This window comes from Mustelus asterias, chromosome 8 (genome assembly GCF_964213995.1).
Source record: "Mustelus asterias chromosome 8, sMusAst1.hap1.1, whole genome shotgun sequence".
Taxonomy (NCBI): domain Eukaryota; kingdom Metazoa; phylum Chordata; class Chondrichthyes; order Carcharhiniformes; family Triakidae; genus Mustelus; species Mustelus asterias.
This window is the reverse complement of record NC_135808.1, coordinates 101,348,189-101,366,860: the sequence shown is the minus strand read 5'-3', so window position 1 is coordinate 101,366,860 and position 18,672 is coordinate 101,348,189. Positions and strand designations below refer to the sequence as shown.

The 18,672-nt window shown below is 44.2% G+C and overlaps 1 protein-coding gene across 2 annotated transcripts in view; it reads right to left on the bottom strand.

The window, feature by feature from the left end:
• pik3r3b (phosphoinositide-3-kinase, regulatory subunit 3b (gamma)) overlaps window positions 1-18,672 on the bottom strand; it is a 549,621-nt gene that overhangs the window by 390,614 nt on the left and 140,335 nt on the right. The window lies entirely within an intron of this gene.

Sequence of the window (18,672 nt, the reverse complement as noted above, 5' to 3'; positions counted from 1 at the left end):
TGGCTATTCCATCAGGTAGGTAGCTTTGAAAGGTGCATTCCTACAATTGCAATTACTATTCACCATATGCAAGACAATTTCAGAACTGTCCTATGCCATTACGAGACTATTCTTTCGAAAACTGGATGAATCTAAATTAGATTTAAGAATCTAAGTTCTTAAAATGGAAGTTACCGCACAGTGATGGTTCGAGCAAAGGTGCCTCATATAATAAAATATTCTTGTTTCCACCTACTGGATATCATGACAGTTTTGGAATGTGGGGCCTTGGAATTGCAGAAGGTTGGCCCCTTCTCACCCTGTTTCACACACTGATTTTCAGTATCTCAAAGTGAGGGTCCAACACACAGAAGCTGACCATAACACTGCGGGAATGTGGACATCCATGGGTTTAGTAGGGCACCTCTCTCCCCCCCCGCCATCCCATCCCATCCCATCCCCCACCACTGCACACACCCCTCCTCCCTCCCACCCCACCATGATGACCATGTGGAAGTGCCTGGAAAATGCAACAGAAATTTCTGCCTCTCATCACTGGTGATCTGGGTTCCCAAAAGGGATGCACTTCCGCCCATCAGTATGTCACACCCAATGAGCTCGAGTTCCGATTGCAGGAACTTTCAATTGGAAACAAACGGTTCCAAATGGATTGATCCCACCAATCTAATCTCAGACTCTAGCAAGGTGGCACAGTAGTTAGCACTGCTGCCTCACAGCGCCAGGGACCCAGGTTCAATTCCAAACTTGGGTGATTGTCTTTGTGGAGTTTGCATTTTCTCCACGGGTCTGCGTGGGTTTCCTCTGGGTGCTCCGGTTTCCTCCCACAGTCCAAAGATGTACAGGTTAGGTTGATTGGCCATGCTAAATTGCCCTTTAGTGTCAGGGGGATTAGCAGGGTAAATATATGGGGTTATGAGGATAGGGCCTCGGTGGGATTGTTGTTGGTGCAGACTCAGTGGGCCAAATGGCCTCCTTCTGCACTGTAGGGAATTCTATGATTCTTATTTTCATACATCAGAGAGTTCTCTTATGTTTCATGATCTTACTTGACTTTCTGAAACAGAATGCTGCCTTTTAATCAATCTGTTATCTTTTACATATCCTAAGTTGCAGAACTGCATCGCAAGTGGTGACGATAGCTCCAAATACCACATTTTCACTCAGTGAGGCAAATACTAATGGCCTAAATTAGGTGCAGAGTAAATTTTAAGCCAAAGAACAGCTTTCTTTTTAAACTGACACTGATATACTACATGAATAATAGGTTCAGGCTTCTATTACACTCAACACAAAGACAGGCAAATCTCATGGCCATTTCCCATTATCGAGCTACCTCCACTTGAAACCGATTTGTAATTAACCAGTTCCTGTTGGTGCCAAATTGAACAACTTTTACTGTGGGCCAGATTCTGCAACAACTGCACATGTACAAGTTTCTTTCGTGCAAGATTGTTCCAAAGTTGAAATTATGGTTTGAAAGATAAAGGACGAGATTCTCCGGCCTGCCAGCCTCGTGTTTCCAATTGACGTCACCCCATGCCGACAGGAAACCCACAAGCGGGGGTGCGCTGCCGGCAGGACTGGAGAATCCCGCCGGCATGAATGGCCAGCCAAAATCTTATTGGCTCCATTACTGATCTGGCTAACTTACCCTGATGCCTAAAGCTACAGCAATGAAGATATTGGTCCAGAATTTCTTCCATCGTCCTAAAATGGAAGCTGACCTTGTGCTATTTTCTGCATGGGAGAGTTGGTTTAGTTCATTTGGCTGGGTGGCTGGTTCGTAACGCAGGAAGACTCCAACAGTGCAGATTCAATTCCTGTACTGGCTGAGGTGACTCATAAAGACCCCGCCTTCTCATCCTTGCCCTTTGCCTGAGGTGTGGTGATCCTCAGGTTAAATCACCACAAGTCAGCTCTCCCCCTCAAAGGGGAGAGCAGCGTATGGTCAACTGGGACGATGGCGACTTTACCTTTTTATATTCTGCACCATTCTAGCCATTAGGAATTGGTGCCTTAAATTCCTGCGGAACTTATGAATTTGCAGCGCCACATTTAAAATGGTGTAAATGAAGCACCGATGGAGTGTGACTGATAGGGTAGTGAGGAGCAGTCTCTCTGAGTGCAATGTGCCTTGCTGCTACTCCTGTATAATGCGGACAGGTTGTACCCTTTGAGCAGGTCATGCCAGTTGCTTTGGCCTTTTGAACATGTTCCGGGAACAGGGATCTGAAAAATTGCAGAGGTACACTGAGACTGCAAGGTGACACTTAGTTAACAAGAGCATAGACAGTATTTAAATCACTACGGTATCGCTCTCAGTGTCATTGCTGTCAATCTTTACATTAGATTTGTTGCAAAGCATTAGAATAAAAAGGACATTTCAAAGACAGGTCGCACAGTATTTTACGAGATATATGTGTATATATATGAACCATCACAGGCTTAACTTGGTGAGACCATCTGTATATATTATTTATCTGTTAAAATCTTGTTAATAGCAAACCCTGTATTCTGCCAGGCAGATGGTGTTTCATTTGCATTTTTAATGAATCAAATTGCAAAGCTAGTGAGAAATATCAAAAGAATAGGCAAAGCAGAAGAAGCTGATTCTGGCAGTATCTTCCAAGAAATCAGCACTGCAGAATCATTCCTTCAGGCAATATCTGAAAACAGAAATCTGGGCTGAAGCTGGAGATGGATAGAATTTCAGCTGTCGCCATTTAGTTGTGTGAATTAAATAGATTTTCTGGGACTGAATGTGTTTTCACAAAGCACCGTGACAAGGAATCTATCTCTGTCACAATGCATTTCCAAAATTTAATTTCACCATCCTTTCCATTACAAAGCAGTAGTTTTCCAGCCTAGTATTTAAGTCATGATGCACGTGTGTGCTTTCCATAGGCCTTTTTTTGCCCTGGTCTTCCCTTTTTAGGTTTCTCCATTTTCCTCTTCCACATGTTGTTTCTTGTCCAGATGGATTGCTCCCAGGCCTCTGCTCACTCTCGTGCCTGTCAATGATACGCCAACCATGTTTTGCCTCATTCCGTGTAGGAAAACGGCTACAACGTGAGAAGGAGTGGAACAGGGAAGCCGTAAGATTGGGTCCGCTCCCTATTTACTCCCACGATCGCACCCAGCCGCTACAAACTCCCCTGATGAATCTTCCACTTTCCAATTATTTAAAGAATCCGAGGAAACTCTGGCTGGAAGATAAATAATCTAAATGGGCACCAGCAATCAATCCTCGTTCTGGTTAAAACAAATAAACGGTAGCTTTTCTGGAGCAAACAAAGACAGGCCTGACAACAAGGGGTCGCTCCATTATGTTCTCATACACGTGAGGGTGTGCACATGCACAGCACATACATGCAAGTACATAAACACATGTGCACATGCATGTATGCATGCACGCAAGTACACACACATACACATATGCTGGTATGCACATTCACTCAAACAGGTGTACATGAGCACAAACATACACACACCTCAAGGTGCGTACATGCATGCCTGCAGGTGCAGGCACACACACACAACTTAGGAATAATGATTTACCCTCAATGAGCCCATTGTTCAAACTAGGTATTATTCACACGGTACCCATCACTCTCTTTATGGGCACAGAGGAATAGGCTAAACCGCAACAAAACTTCTCAGAAGAAAAGTGGACATCAACAGCCAATGACTAAAACCCACTCAGTTGATCAATTAACAAGATGCAAGTGATTAACATGTGAAATATATCATTCTCCCACAGTCTGTCATTTCTCAACATGTTCAGGGTATGTGTTGCCAGATCCCTCCAGGTAACATTAATTATGCTTCATTGTCACTGGTTTCTTAAGCCACATATATCCAATGCCTTGGTGGAGGACTTGGAATACTATCCAAAATGCCAAAGAATAAAGGAACAATGCAGCAAAATGCCTCATTATTAGAACACTGCTAAGCTGAAAGAAAACAGGAGACAAAGGCAGGGAGTTTTGTGTCCAGCCGGTGAGATTCTCAGCGATCAGAATTGCACACGATCTACCTCAGGGCAACCTTATGTAAGTTAGTAAAGTGTAGATGCAAAATGAAACACTCGTGACTGATGATTCTATTGGTATGACAGACAGACCACGAGTATCAAGCCAAACCACAATAATTGTGTTTTGACAGAAGAGGCAATAACTTTAATTGGTATGAATCAGATTTCACAGATTTGACTGCAGCAGTGTAGAAAAGTGGATGGGGTGTATCACAGCCAGATAATTCTACGCCAGCCATTATGCATCTGAAGCATTAAGCTGAATTTTTTTCCCCTATTCAGGGGACCAGTCTCTGGGTTGAGAGAAAGACAGACAGAGAGATGGTCTGTACCAAGTACTTGGCTCTTTTAAGATGCAAATTGGAGTCCTGTGACATACATAGGGCCCTCATTACCATTTTAATTCTCAGTAGAGCATAGTGCCGCTCCACAAATGCTAACTGAGATTATGTTGTACTGGGTCCCACATTCCTGAGAAAGGACAGACCCCTCCCCGCCCCCCCGCCACCCCTTCGCTCCCACTCACCCCACCCCCACCTGTCCAAGACCGCAAGAAACTACAAAGGGTTGTGAATGTAGCCCAGTCCATCATGCAAACCAACCTCACATTCACCGACTCTGTCTACACTTCCCACTGCCTCGGAAAAGCAGCCAGCATAATCAAGGGCGCCATGCATCCCAGACATTCTCTCTTCCACCTTCTTCCATCGGGAAAAAGATACAAAAATCTGAGGTCACGCACCAACCGACTCAAGAACAGCTTCTTCCGTGCTGCCATCAGACTTTTGAATGGACCTACCTTATATTAAGTTGATCTTTCTCTACACCCCAGCTATGACTGACACTACATTCTGCACCCTCTCGTTTCCTTCTCCCGTATGTATACTCTATGAACGGTATGCTTTGTCTGTTTATCATGCAGGAAACAATACTTTTCATTGTTTTCCAATACATGTGACAATAATAAATCAAATCAGCAAATCAAATAAATGCCATGATCTTCGTCCAGTTGCTCACTGGAATATTGAATTGCCCTCGGGTGCCTGTAACCTGCCAAATGTGTGTTAATGAGACGTGGCCCACACATTGACGTTAACAACCGTATGAAGGAAAATTACTCCTATCACAGTAAAGAACTAGCTGTTTGACTAAGAGTAGTCACATGCTAACTATCTCATAGCAAGCTACTGCGCTACGGTGCTATATCGGTAGTGCTGCTTAAGAAACATTTGACAAAAAGCTATTTATCCTCTTGGACCAGTTCTGGGATAATCGGCAGCAATTTTTGAGCTTATTTAGCAAATGACGCCACAAGTCTGATTTAATGATATGAACTATGACCTTAAATCCATTTTTCGACTGCTACAGAGAGTGAATAGTGTGTCTGAAGGTCCATTTATACCAGGAATATCCACTCCACTCCAATAACATCACTAACAAATGTCACAAGTTCACTGCCAGGTTTTTCACTGAACCTGATTGATTACTTCAATCATGTCTTAACCGAATGAAATCCTAACGCTCCATCCACACTGATACAAATCCCCAGCAGCACAGGCATGTGTGCAGTTTGCTGTTATTTGCTTCCTGCTCCCCAGCAATGATACACCAGAAACAAACCACCACACTATTAAAATCAGCTCCAGTACATTTCAGTGCAGTGGAGTAATTACTATTAAGAGCTCCCTGCAAGGAAAAGAAAAATACAATGTTTAAAAGCACAATGTTCCTTTTGTGCACAGGTGGCACAATGAGTCAGAGATCCACTGTGTCAAATGAATGTCTTTGCTTTGGCACCACAAGTCTCCATGTGACTTTTTTCTGTGGCTGGGATTTTCCATCCCATCCACGGCGGGAATCATCACAGCTGTGATGGAAAATCCGATGGACCAACAAAAGTCCCGTTGACTTTGGGCGGGAATTTCCAGTCCCATGGTGGATGGGATCAGAAAACCCCACAACAAATGTCGCGACTGTCCTTTTCAGAATTACAATTTTTTGAAGCAATGATGCGCCGTTTATCATACTGTGCAAACTCTAGTTAAACATTTGGGCGGCACGGTAGCACAGTGGTTAGCACTGCTGCTTCACAGCTCCAGGGTCCCGGGTTCGATTCCCGGCTCGGGTCACTGTCTGTGTGGAGTTTGCACATTCTCCTCGTGTCTGCGTGGGTTTCCTCCGGGTGCTCCGGTTTCCTCCCACAGTCCAAAGATGTGCGGGTTAGGTTGATTGGCCAGGTAAAAAATTGCCCCTGAGAGTCCTGGGATGTGTAGGTTAGAGGGATTAGCGGGTAAATATGTGGGGGTAGGGCCTGGGTGGGATTGTGGTCGGTGCAGACTCGATGGGCCGAATGGCCTCCTTCTGCACTGTAGGGTTTCTATGATTTAGGATGGGTTTTACCGCGCAACCCACCGCGAACAGGAGGTGGCCTGCCATTGGCCAGTGGCTGGATCTTCTGGTCCCGTAAGAAGTCCCACAACATCAGATTAAAGTCCAACAGGTTTATTTGGTAGCACAAGCTTTTGGAGTGTCGCTCCTTCTTCACTCACCGGCATCTCCACATCATCTTCTGGTCCCACCATTGTCAATGGGGTTGAATGTGTCCCTCACCGCCAGGAAACCTGCGGCGGGGGTGCGTTGCCAGCAGGACCAGAATATCCAGCCGGTGTGAATGGCCGGAAAGCTCCGGCCATAGTTTCCATCGGGGTTGTCCCAATTTTCCATTGTAACTTTAATGGATGTCAAGGGAGGCATACATCACCTCGACATGAGTGAAATGGAAGGATTGGTTAAGCTGGTGAGTGAGCTGAAGGGTTAGTGTCAAGGGGACTTTCTTCACACAAGTTTAGAAAGATCCACAATGTAGAGCAGTGGAAGTAAAAGCCTTAGACTCGTTAAGGACATGATAGCAGCGTCAATTTTTTCCTTTATACACACAGTCTATAAAATGCTCCAGCACTGTGGCAGATTTCTAAGAAATAAGATGTAATTAGCCATGGTAATTGTAGATGTTGTGGGATCTCCAATCACTGACAGCAAGAACTTTCAACAAGGAGTATTTTATTCACCATCTTAGCAGCTCTTTGACATTTGTGGTCTCCGCGCTCCCACCATGTGACCTCTTGTGTAGCCACGTCAGCACTTTCTCACGCGACCACTCGGCCTACAGTAATCTTACAGATTGAAAAATGTTTTTAAATGCATTCTGCCTTGATTCCACTCTCAGTCCTCGATATAAAATAATGAGGCTTGAAAGAAAGCAGCAATTTTCTACACTCGGATGAAACTGGAAAGTGCTGGAAATCTCTTACTGAAATGTCATAACAGGATGTCTGGAAATTCTTGTGTGCTTCTGTGAGTGAATATTAAAATCCCACATTTTTCCTCTTTCCTTCTGGTCAACTGTCTCAGACTCCAGAGTCGTCTTCCAGGCTATTCTGGAATCAGCTTGAGGAGATACCATAGCATAAAATGATTAGAAATGGGAAAAAGAGAAGACCACATGGTCCTTGAGCCTGTTAGAATCATAGAATCCTATAGTGCGGAAGGGGGCCATTCAGCCCATCAAGTCTGCAGTGACCACAATCCCACCCAGGCCCTATCCCATAACCCCATTCGTTTACCCTAGCTAGTCCCCCTGACATTAGCAGGCAATTTAGCATGGCCAATCCACCTAACCTGCACATTTTCTTGGACTGTGGGAGGAAATCGGAGCACCCGGAGGAAACCCACGCGGACACGGGGAGAATGTGCAAACTCCACACAGACAGTGACCCAAGCTGGAACTCGAACCCTGGTCTCTGGCGCTGTGAGGCAGCAGTGCTCATCACTGGGCCAGCGTGCTGCCTGTGTTCTGTCATTCAATATGATCATGACTCATTTTTTTACCTCGAATCCACGTTCTTTCCCACCCCCCACATCCATTGGTTTCCTGGAGGATCAAAAATCTATCTCTGCATTGAATGTATTAAACAATGGAGCGCCCACAATCCTCCAGAGTAGAATATTGCAAAAACGTACTATCCTCTGAGTGAAGAAATCTGTTCTCATTTCAATCCTAAATGATCAACCCCTTATCCTGAGACTGCTTGCCAGATTCTCCAGCATTCAGACCAAACAACCTCACACCTCATACTTAGTCAAGCTCCTTCAGAATTGTGCATGTTTCAGTGAGATGACCTCTCATTCTTCTAAACTCTAAAAGGTATAGCCCAATTTACCCAGTGTCTCATCATAGGATAACCCTCTCAAGCCAGGAATCAATCTAGTGAACCTTTGCTGCACCATCTCCAAGACAAGTATGTTTTATCTTAGATGTATATTGTAATATGCCTTTAAGGGATATCAGCATGACATCAGTACAAGGGAAAGAAGTCATGTGATCTTGCATTAGTTTCATTTTTGCTTTGACTCCCCTACCTTTTCCCAAAGGTAGGGGAGTCTAAAAATAGAGGGCACAGGTTTAAGGTGAGAGGGGAGAGATACAAAAGGGTCCAGAGGGGCAATTTTTTCACACAGAGGGTGGTGAGTGTCTGGAACAAGCTGCTGGAGGTAGTAGTAGAGGTGGGTACAATTTTGTCCTTTAAAAAGCATTTAGATAGTTACATGGGTACGATGGGTATAGAGGGATAGGGGTTAATGTGGGAAATTGGGACTAGCTTAGCGGTTAAAAACTGGGCAGCATGGACAAGTTGGGCCAAAGGGCCTGTTTCCAAGCTGTAAACTTCTATGACTCTATGAGCAGTGCACATACACACAGCTCTGATGTTTTCAAGCTTTATTCCAATGTATAACTGTTCTCATGTGCCTAGTCTTAATATATGAACCCACAACATGTTTATCCAATCCCTGATGAGTGGCTGATGCCTGATGTATCTTGCATATTAAATGAGCCCAGGGTCTTGTAGCATTGTAATAACATGGTGATCAGCAGCGGCCTGACAGGTGGCAGCAAGGTTAAGTATAGGTGCGACATGGTGAACTGCTTTCGATTGTACTACATTACAGGAAAATACATTTTGATTGGACCACAACAAAGTCGCAGCATCAGAGAGTATTGAAAATACAATGTGGCGACTGTGAAGAAAAGCTTCGAAGCCACGATACCGAGTTGGTGTTCAAATAAAGAACGGGTCGGGGGAGCCTCAGGAAAGCCCATCCCAGGTACTACAGAAGATCAAAGAGCTATCGTCAGAACGTCCACAAAATTCCCCAATTTGAATTAGGATGCAGCTCACCTATTCCCCAAGTTTAAAATGTTTAAACACCGGACAAAGCTATCGTTTCTCAGTACAACTGCACCCAAGTTTCTTTGATATCAATATTCAAATGTTTCACACCTTTTAAAAAAAATTCTGCTTTTCTATTCTTACTACCAACATGAATAACTTTATACTTCCCCACACTAGACTTCATTCGTTGCCCTAACCTGTCTATATCTTTACCATCGTTCTTTCTGCCCTGGAGGGTGACCCTTTTTGAATTCCTCTCACTGTAAATGATATCCGCGGTATAATACTCATATTTCTGACTGTAACACATTGCTACACAAAAAGATCTCAAAAATATAACATTTTTCAAAGTGCACAATAAAACAGGCTTCCAGTGAATACACATATAGGGCATGGGAAGAGAGGGTGATCCAGTACGTTACACATACATGACTTTGTCACAATCTAGGCAGTCAACTTTATTGTGGCTGTATTCCTGTCATGTAAACCCTATAAAGTTGCAAAATACTTAGGAGGTGGTTTTAATCTAAAAAAAATCCATAAGTGTTCTAAATATGTTTGCATTTTTGATTCTTGTATTTTTAATACAAATAGCACCAATTTTCTTACCAATCTGACAGTCTTGCTCACTTGGAAACTCAACTGGCCACTCAGAAGAGGCCACTCTTTTTCTTGCCAGAGTGTTAACCTACATTATTTTGATTGCTTCTCAATTGAGGCCAGGCTACTGGAAATAATGTTTCACTTTGTGCTGCTTGCTCTCAAACTTACTTTCATAGCAGGAGGCCTTGTGGCACAGTGGGTAGCATCCCTACCGCCAGGCCAGAAGTTCTGTGTTCAAGTTCCATTTCAGGACATGATGGCCATGGAACGTGCATTCATAACATGGCAAGTATTATTCATATCACGTAAGTGCCAGGCAATGACCATCTCCAACAAGAGACAATCCAACCACCTCCCGTGATATTCAATGGCATTACCATCACACTTCCCGCTGCCTCAGCAAAGCAGCCAGCATAATTAAGGATCTCATTCACCCCAGACATACTCTCTTCCACCTTCTTCCGTCAGGAAAAAGATACAAAAGTCTGAGGACACGTACCAACTGACTCAAGGACAGCTTCTTCCCTGCTGCTGTCAGACTTTTGAATGGGCCTACCTTGCATTATGTTGATCTTTCTCTACACCTTAGCTATGACTGTAACACTACATTCTGCACTCTCTTGTTTCCTTCTCTATGAACAGTATGCTTTGTCTTTATAGCGTGCAAGAAACAATACTTTTCACTGTATGCTAATACAGGTGATAATAATAAATCAAATCAAAATCAAAAACTGAATTGGACTAGTCATATAAATATTGTAGCTACAAGAGTAAGTTAGATGCTGTGCATTCTGCAGCATGCAACTCACCTTGTTACTCCCCAATGCTTGTCCACCATCTACAAGGCATAAGTTAGGAGTGTGATGGAATACTCTCCCCTTGCTTGAATGGGTGCAGCTCCAACAACACTTAAGAAGCTTGACACCATCCAGGACAAAGCAGTCTACTGATTTACCCAATCCACTACCTTCAACATTCATTCCTGCAAGTTCCTGCAATGCACCTTGTGGATGGTACAGAGTGGCAGCAGTGTGTATCATCTGCAAGATGCACTGCAGGAACTTGCCTTAATGACTATCGTCCAGTGGCTCTGTCATCCATCATCATGAGGTGCTTCGAAAGGTTAGTCATGGCACAAATCAATTCCGGCCGCCCAGATTGCCTGAATCCAATATGGTTCGCCTACCACCGCAACAGGTCCACAGCAGCCGCCATCTCCCTGGCCCTGCACTCAATCCTGGAACACCTAGATAACAAAGACACCTATGTTAGACTCCTATTTATTGACTGCAACTCAGCCTCCAAAACCATTATTCCTACAAAACCCATCTCCAAACTCCATGGCCTGGGGCTCGGCTCCTCGCTCTGCAACTGGATCCTAGACTTCCTAACCCATAGAGTACAATCAGTAAGGATAGGCAACAACACTTCTTCCACGATCACCCTTAACACCGGTGCTCCACTAGGATGTGTCCTCAGCCCCTTACTATACTCCTTATACACCTCTGACTGTGTGACCAAATTTCCCTTCAACTTGATTTTCAAGTTTGCTGATGATAGTAGTGGGTCAGATCTCAAACAATGCTGAGACAGAGTACAGGAAAGAGATGGAGAATCTGGTGAACTGATGCAACGACAATAATCTCTCCCTCAATGTCAACAAAACGAAGGAGATAGTCATTAACTTCGGGAAGCGTAGTGGAGGACATGCCCCTGTCTACATCAAAGATGATGAAGCGGAAATGGTCAAAAGCTTCAAGTTTCTAGGTGTCCCAATCATCAACAACCTGTCCTGGGTCCCTCCACGAAAATGCTATAGTTAAAAAACACACCAATGCCTCTAATTTTCTCAGGAGACGAAGGAAATTTGGCATGCCCGCTACAACTCTCACCAACCTTTATCTGGATGAGGAAGTGGAAGGATGGGTTGGCAAGTTTGCTGATGACACAAAGGTTGGTGGAGTTGTGGATAGTGTAGAGGGATGTCAGCAGTTGCAACGATACATAGATAAGATGCAAGACTGGGCGGAGAAGTGGCAGATGGACTTCAACCCAGATAAGTGTGTGGTGGTTCATTTTGGCAGGTCAAATAGGATGAAAGAATATAATATTAGGGGTAAGATGCTTGGCAGTGTGGAAGATCAGAAGGATCTTGGGGTCCGGGTTCATAGGACGCTCAAAGCAGCGTCGCAAGTAGAGGCTGTGGTTAAGAAGGCGTATGGAAGACTGGCCTTCATCAATAGAGGAATTGAGTTTAGAAATCGGGAGATAATGCTGCAGCTGTATAGGACCCTGGTCAGACCCCACCTGGAGTACTGTGCCCAGTTCTGGTTGCCTCATTACAGAAAGGATGTGGAAGCCATAGAAAAGGTGCAGAGGAGATTTACAAGGATGTTGCCTGAATTAGGTGGCATGCCTTATGAGGGATAGGTTGAGAGAGCTAGGTCTTTTCTCCTTGGAGAGACAAAGAATGAGAGGTGACCTGATAGAGGTGTATAAGATGTTGAGGGGTATTGATAGAGTGGATTCTCAGAGGCTTTTACCCAGGGCTGAAATGGTTGCCACAAGAGGTCACAGGTTTAGGGTGCTGGGGAGTAGGTACAGAGGAGATGTTAGGGGTAAGTTTTTCACTCAGAGGGTGGTGGGTGCATGGAATGGCTGCCGGTAGTGGTGGTGGAGGCGGATTCAATAGGGTCTTTTAAGAGACTTTTGGATAAGTTCATGGAAGTTAGTAAGATAGAGGGTTATAGGTAAGCCTAGTAGGTAGGGACATGTTCGGCGCAACTTGTGGGTCGAAGGGCCTGTTTGTGCTGTAGCTTTTCTATGTTCTATGTTCTCTATGTTCTATGTACCACAGAAAGGATTCTTTCTGGTTGTATCACAGCTTGGTATGGCTCCTGCTCTGTCCAAGACCGCAAAAAACTACAAAGGGTCGTGAACGAAGCCCAGTCCATCACGCAAATCAGCCTCCCATCCATCGACACTGTCTATATTTTCTGCTGCCTTGGAAAAGCAGCCAGCATAATCAAGGACCCCATGCACCCCGGATATTCTCTCTTCCACCTTCTTCCATCGGGAAAAAGATACAAAAGCCTGAGGACATGTATCAACTGACTCAAGAACAGCTTCTTCCTTGCTGCCATCAGACTTTTGGACCTACCTCTATTAAGTTGATCTTTCTCTGCACCCTAGCTATGACTGTAACACTACATTCTGCACTCTCTCCTTTCCTTCTCTATGAACGGTATGCTTTGTCTGTATAGTGCACAAGAAACAATACTTTTCACTGTATGTTAATACATGTGACAATAATAAATCAAATCAAAGCACCTTCCTAACCCACAACCGCTACCATATTGAAGGACAAGAGCAGCAGATGCATGGGAGGTGATGGCCTAGTGGTATTATCACTAGACTATTAAACCAGAAACTCAGCTAATATCCTGAAGACCCAGGTTGGCAGATGGTGGAATTTGAATTCAATAAAAAGTATCTCCAATTAAGAATCTACTGGTGACCATGAAACCATTGTCAATTGTCGGAAAAACTCATCTGGCTCACTAATGTCCTTTAGGGAAGGAAATCTGCCATCCTTACCTGGTCTGGTCGACATGTGTCTCTCAACTGCTCTCGGTCAACGAGGGATGGGCAATAAATGCTGGCCAACCAGTGGTGCCCATGCCCACGAATGAATAAAAATAAATGGGAACACCACCACCTGCAAATTCCCCTTCAAGCCACACACCATCCTGACTTCCACTTTGCTGGACAAACGTCAGTTGCACTGGAACAGTGTGGCCAGGTCCCTTATTAGAGCAGTTCAGTTTACCCGTAAAACAGAGCAAATATCCAATATGTTGACAGTCTGCATAAAATTACATTTGATTAACTGGGTTGAACGTGCGTTGTCTGGTCGCTACACCACCAGAATAAATGGTGCATTGGGCAACATGGTGGCACAGTGGTTAGCACTACTGCCTCACAGCACTAGGGACCCGGGTTAGATTCTGGCCTTGGGTGACTGTCTGTGTGTAGTTTGCATGTTCTCCCCATGTCTGCGTGGGTTTCCTGCGGGTGATCCGGTTTTCTCTCACAGTCCAACATGTGCAGTTTAGGCAGTCTGGCCATGCCCTCAGTATTCAAAGATGTGTAGATTAGAGGGTTTAGCCATGGGGGTAAATGAAGTTAGGGCAGACGGGATGGCATGTGCATCTGGGTAAAATGCTGAGTCGGTGCAGACCCGATGGGCCAAATGGCCTCCTTCTGCACTGCAGGGATTCTATGATTTGTAACAAAATTTGCACATGCAATACTGGCAACATCCACAGAGTGGCACCACAAGAGTTCAGGCACCGAATAAATCAGCATGGTTTTCTGGTGAGGCAAAGCCAATAGCAGCAACCAGGCACCAACAGAGGATACTTATCGCCTGAATCTGGAAGCAAGATTGTGAACAGAATTAATTTATATCGAAACATTACATCTAAAGCATGGGGTACAGAGGGAAACTGGATTCATGGCTAAACTTGTGGCTCACACCATGTTTTACTGTCGCCATGGTTGCCAACAGCCTGTATTTGAAAAAGGCAACCAGTATATCAATGCCTGCCTCTTCCACTTGCTATGCCGTAGTTAAAATAATGCTTCTAGGCCCTTTCTGCTCATATTTTTTGCTGTTTCTTTGCATATAAAGTGCACCAGCTGTAGACTTTATTTCAGCAGATGTGATGCAAACAGGAACGGGCAGATAAACAGTGCCTGGCTGTGTCAGGCTTTCTATTATTCACCCACGGGGCATGGGCGTCACTGGCGAGGCCAGCACTTATTGCTGTCCCTATTTGCCCTTGACAAGGCGGTGAGCTGTCTTCTTGAACCACCGCAGTCCCCGTGCTGTAGGTACACCCACAGTGCTGTTAGGGAGGGAATTCTGACCCAGCCACAGTGAGTGAATAGCGATATATTTCTAAATTAGGATAGTGAATGGCTTGGAGGGAACTTCCAAGTGGCGGTGTTTCCATTCCGAGATGGATCGTCCAGTTCTGGCTGAAGAGTTTTAAAAATTCTTTCGTGGGACGTGGGGGGCATCGCTGACTGAGCCCAGTACTTGTTGCCCGTCCCTAATTGCCTTTGAACTGAGGGCAGCTGAGAGTCAACCACACCGCTGTCGGTCAGGACTCACATGTAGGCCAGACCAGGTAAAGATGACAGATTTCCTTCCCTACAGGACATCAGTGAACCAGATGGATTTTTCACAAAAATCGACAATGGTTTCCTGGTCATCATTAGACTTCTAATTCCAGATTTTCTTTTTGCTGAATTCAAATTTCACCATCTACCATGGTGGGATTTGAGCCTGGGCCCCCGGAACATTATCTTGGGTCTCTGGATTACCAGTCCAGCAACAGTACTACTGTGTCACCGCACCCCCAAAACCAAATGCTTCCGCCTTGTCTTTTGCATTGATGCGCTGGGCTACCCCATCATTGAGGGTGGCAATTATTTGTGCCGATTCCTCCTCCATTGAGTTGTTTAATTGTCTACCACCATTCACAGCTGGATGTGGCAAGACCAGAGAACTTAGATTTGATCCATTGGTTGTGGAATAGCTTACTCCTATTCTCCTGCTGTTTTGACACAGGTGGTCCTGTGTCGTAGCTATGTCAGGCTGACAGCTCATTTTTTGGTATGCTTGGTGATGCTGCCGGCATGCCTTCCTGTACTCTTCATTAAACCAGGGTTGATCCCGGCTTGGTGGCAATAGTGGAGTGGGGGTTCTGCCCATTTAGCAGACCAGAACACTGGTTTCCATTTATTTCTGAGTAAACAACACTTGCTAGAAATGTAGGGATTGCAAATCTCTGATTCTCAATGAACTTTCTTTTTCTAAATCAGGAAGGGGTATTGTTAATACAATACTGGTGCAAGGGATAATTTTACCACAAAATCTACATTTGTCTTTGAATTATGAGAGTTTTTTGCAATTTGAAACCACTGAAGATGTCAACCACTCAAAGATAATAGAACATAGAACAGTACAGCACAGAACAGGCCCTTCGGCCCACGATGTTGTGCCGAGCTTTATCTGAAACCAAGATGAGCGATTGCTAACATTATTTGTAGAACAGAACATACTGGCACAAACATACAGGCTTTTTATTGAGATTAAACACTGGAGATGGTACATTGATAAAAAATCAAATAGAAATCTCCTCCCATATTCCTACTTATCCCCATTGCATTTTGCATATACCTCACACATAAGGGAACTCAACCCATCAGCCAATCTGTTCCCCGGCAGTTAACATTGTCACCTGTGAGGCAAACTGAATTCTACGAATCATTGGACTATGAGTCTGACATTGATCAAATCAATGGTCAAGCCAGTCCTGCAGTAAAGCCTCCCTCAAGAGACATTTGGATGCATTAGAAAGAATTCTGAGAAAAGTGACCAAGATTTATCCAGGCTTAAGGCATAGAGTTATACCAAATGGCTCCAGTAAAGAAAAATCCTCTTGAGATAAGACTGAGGCGTTATGTAGCAGATCTTCAGATTAACGAAAACCACAGATCAGGCAGAAGTAAAATATAAAAATGTTGCTAGTGTTGTTGAAGTAAAGCATGTATTTATCTTGGAGAATGAGAGGGTACAGAAAACAAAATTAACAAGTAGCAAACAAGTAAAAGATTAGAAAAAATATCACCTCCATGGGAGAGTGGAAATGTTGATAGAAGATAGATCATTTGAGCTAGATAATGTAATGCAGGGAAAAGCAGACAGGACGCACAAAGGTTCCAGCTTGGTGATCCTTTAATCTTGTATTGTACTGGGGGACCTAACATACGAGTACATTCATGAAAAAAGCTTATCCTAAAGAAACAATCAGCTGAAAGTGGATGACTGTTGTTCAACACTCCAAAGCACAGACAGACAGTTCAGAGATCAACTCCTACAATTAACTCCCCATTGTCACTCTCAAGAGGACCAAGACCCACTTTACTTACTCTTTTCCATCTAAATATCTGTAAAACTGTTACTCTTCATTTTTATATTTCTAGCCATAACAACATAAGAACTAGGAGTAGACCATCTGGCCCCTTGAGCCTGCTCTGCCATTCAATAAGATCATGGCTTATCTTTTTGTGGACTCAGCTCCACTTACCCGCCCGCTCACCATAACCCTTAATTCCTTTACTGTTCAAAAATGTATCTACCCTTGCCTCAAAAACATTCAATCTTCATCTCATACTCTAATTTCTTTCTCCTGATTAACCTATTAGTCACTCTTTGCCAATCATTATTTTCTGAACAATCATCTGATCTGCCATTCACCTTTGCATAGTTGCATGCTTTTTCTTTAAGTTTGATACTTTCCTTAATATCTTTAGTGGTGGATCTGCCTCTTAGAATTTTTCTTTATAGTAGGAATATACTTGTTCTGCTTATTCTAAAATATCCCAGTTTCCTTCAGCTAGTTCAGGTCCCATTCCCATGTAGCTGGGCAGCAGGGTGGCACAGTGGGTTAGCACTGCTGCCTCACAGTGCCAGGGACCCGGGTTCGATTCCCGGTTTGGGTCACTGTCGGTGCAGGGTCTGCACGTTCTCCCTGTGTCTGTGTGGGCCGCCTCTGGGTGCTCCGGTTTCCTCCCACAATCTGAAAGATGTGCTGGTGAGGTGCATTGGCCATGCTAAAGTCTCCCTCAGTGTACCTGAACAGGCGCCAGAGTGTGGCGACCAGGGGATTTCCACAGTAACTTCATTGCAGTGTTAATGTAAGCCTACTTGTGACACGAATAAATAAACTTAAACATAGGAAACCTTTGCCCATTAGACCCATTCCACTCTCCTCCCTTTCAAACTGGATGTAAAATTCAATCATGCTGTGGTTGCTACTACTTCACTCCGAGGGTATTAATTAATCCTGTCACATTACACCATACCTAGTCTAATATAACCTGCTCCCAGGGGTTAGTTCCAGAACATGAACTCCTCATCCAAGCTGCAACTGCCAATCTGATTTTTCCAGTTTATATGTAGATTAAAGTCACCCATGATTATTGCGTTCCTTTATCACAAGCACCCAATATTTATTCTTGTAGCATTTTGTTCTACATTTCGGTTACTGTAGGGGCCTGTAGACTACTCCCACTAGTGACTTCTTTCCCTAACTATTCCTCATCTCCATCCAAACCAATTCTACATCCTGATCGCCTGAACCAGTCATCTCTAACAATTTCACCAATGCCACCCTCAATTAGCAGTACTACCTCTCCACTTTTATCTAGAATGTCATGTAACCCTCAACATCCAGGACCCAGTAAGAAGTCTCACCACACCAGGTTAAAGTCCAACAGGTTTATTTGGAATCACAAGCTTTTGGAGCGCTGCTCCTTCCTCCACTCTCCTGAGGAAGGAGCAGCGCTCCGAAAGCTCTTGATTCCAACTAAACCTGTTGGACTTTAACCTGGTGTTGTGAGACTTCTTACCGTGCTCACCCCAATCCAACGCCAGCATCTCCACATCATTCAGGACCCAATCCTTGTCATCCTGCAACCACATCTCTGTAATGGCGACCAGATCATATTTATTTACTTCAATGTACGCTATTAATGCATTTACTGAGTTATCTTTTGTAATATCTATTCTTAACTATTGGTGTATTCTTGAGTTTTATCTCTCTGTCCTTCTCATATCATTATGGTCTCCTGCCTTGAATCTACCCTTTGAGTTTCAACATCTCAAATTTGATCCCTCACCCCACATTGTTTAGTTTAAAGCCCTCTAACTTCTCCAGTTATAGAGTTTGC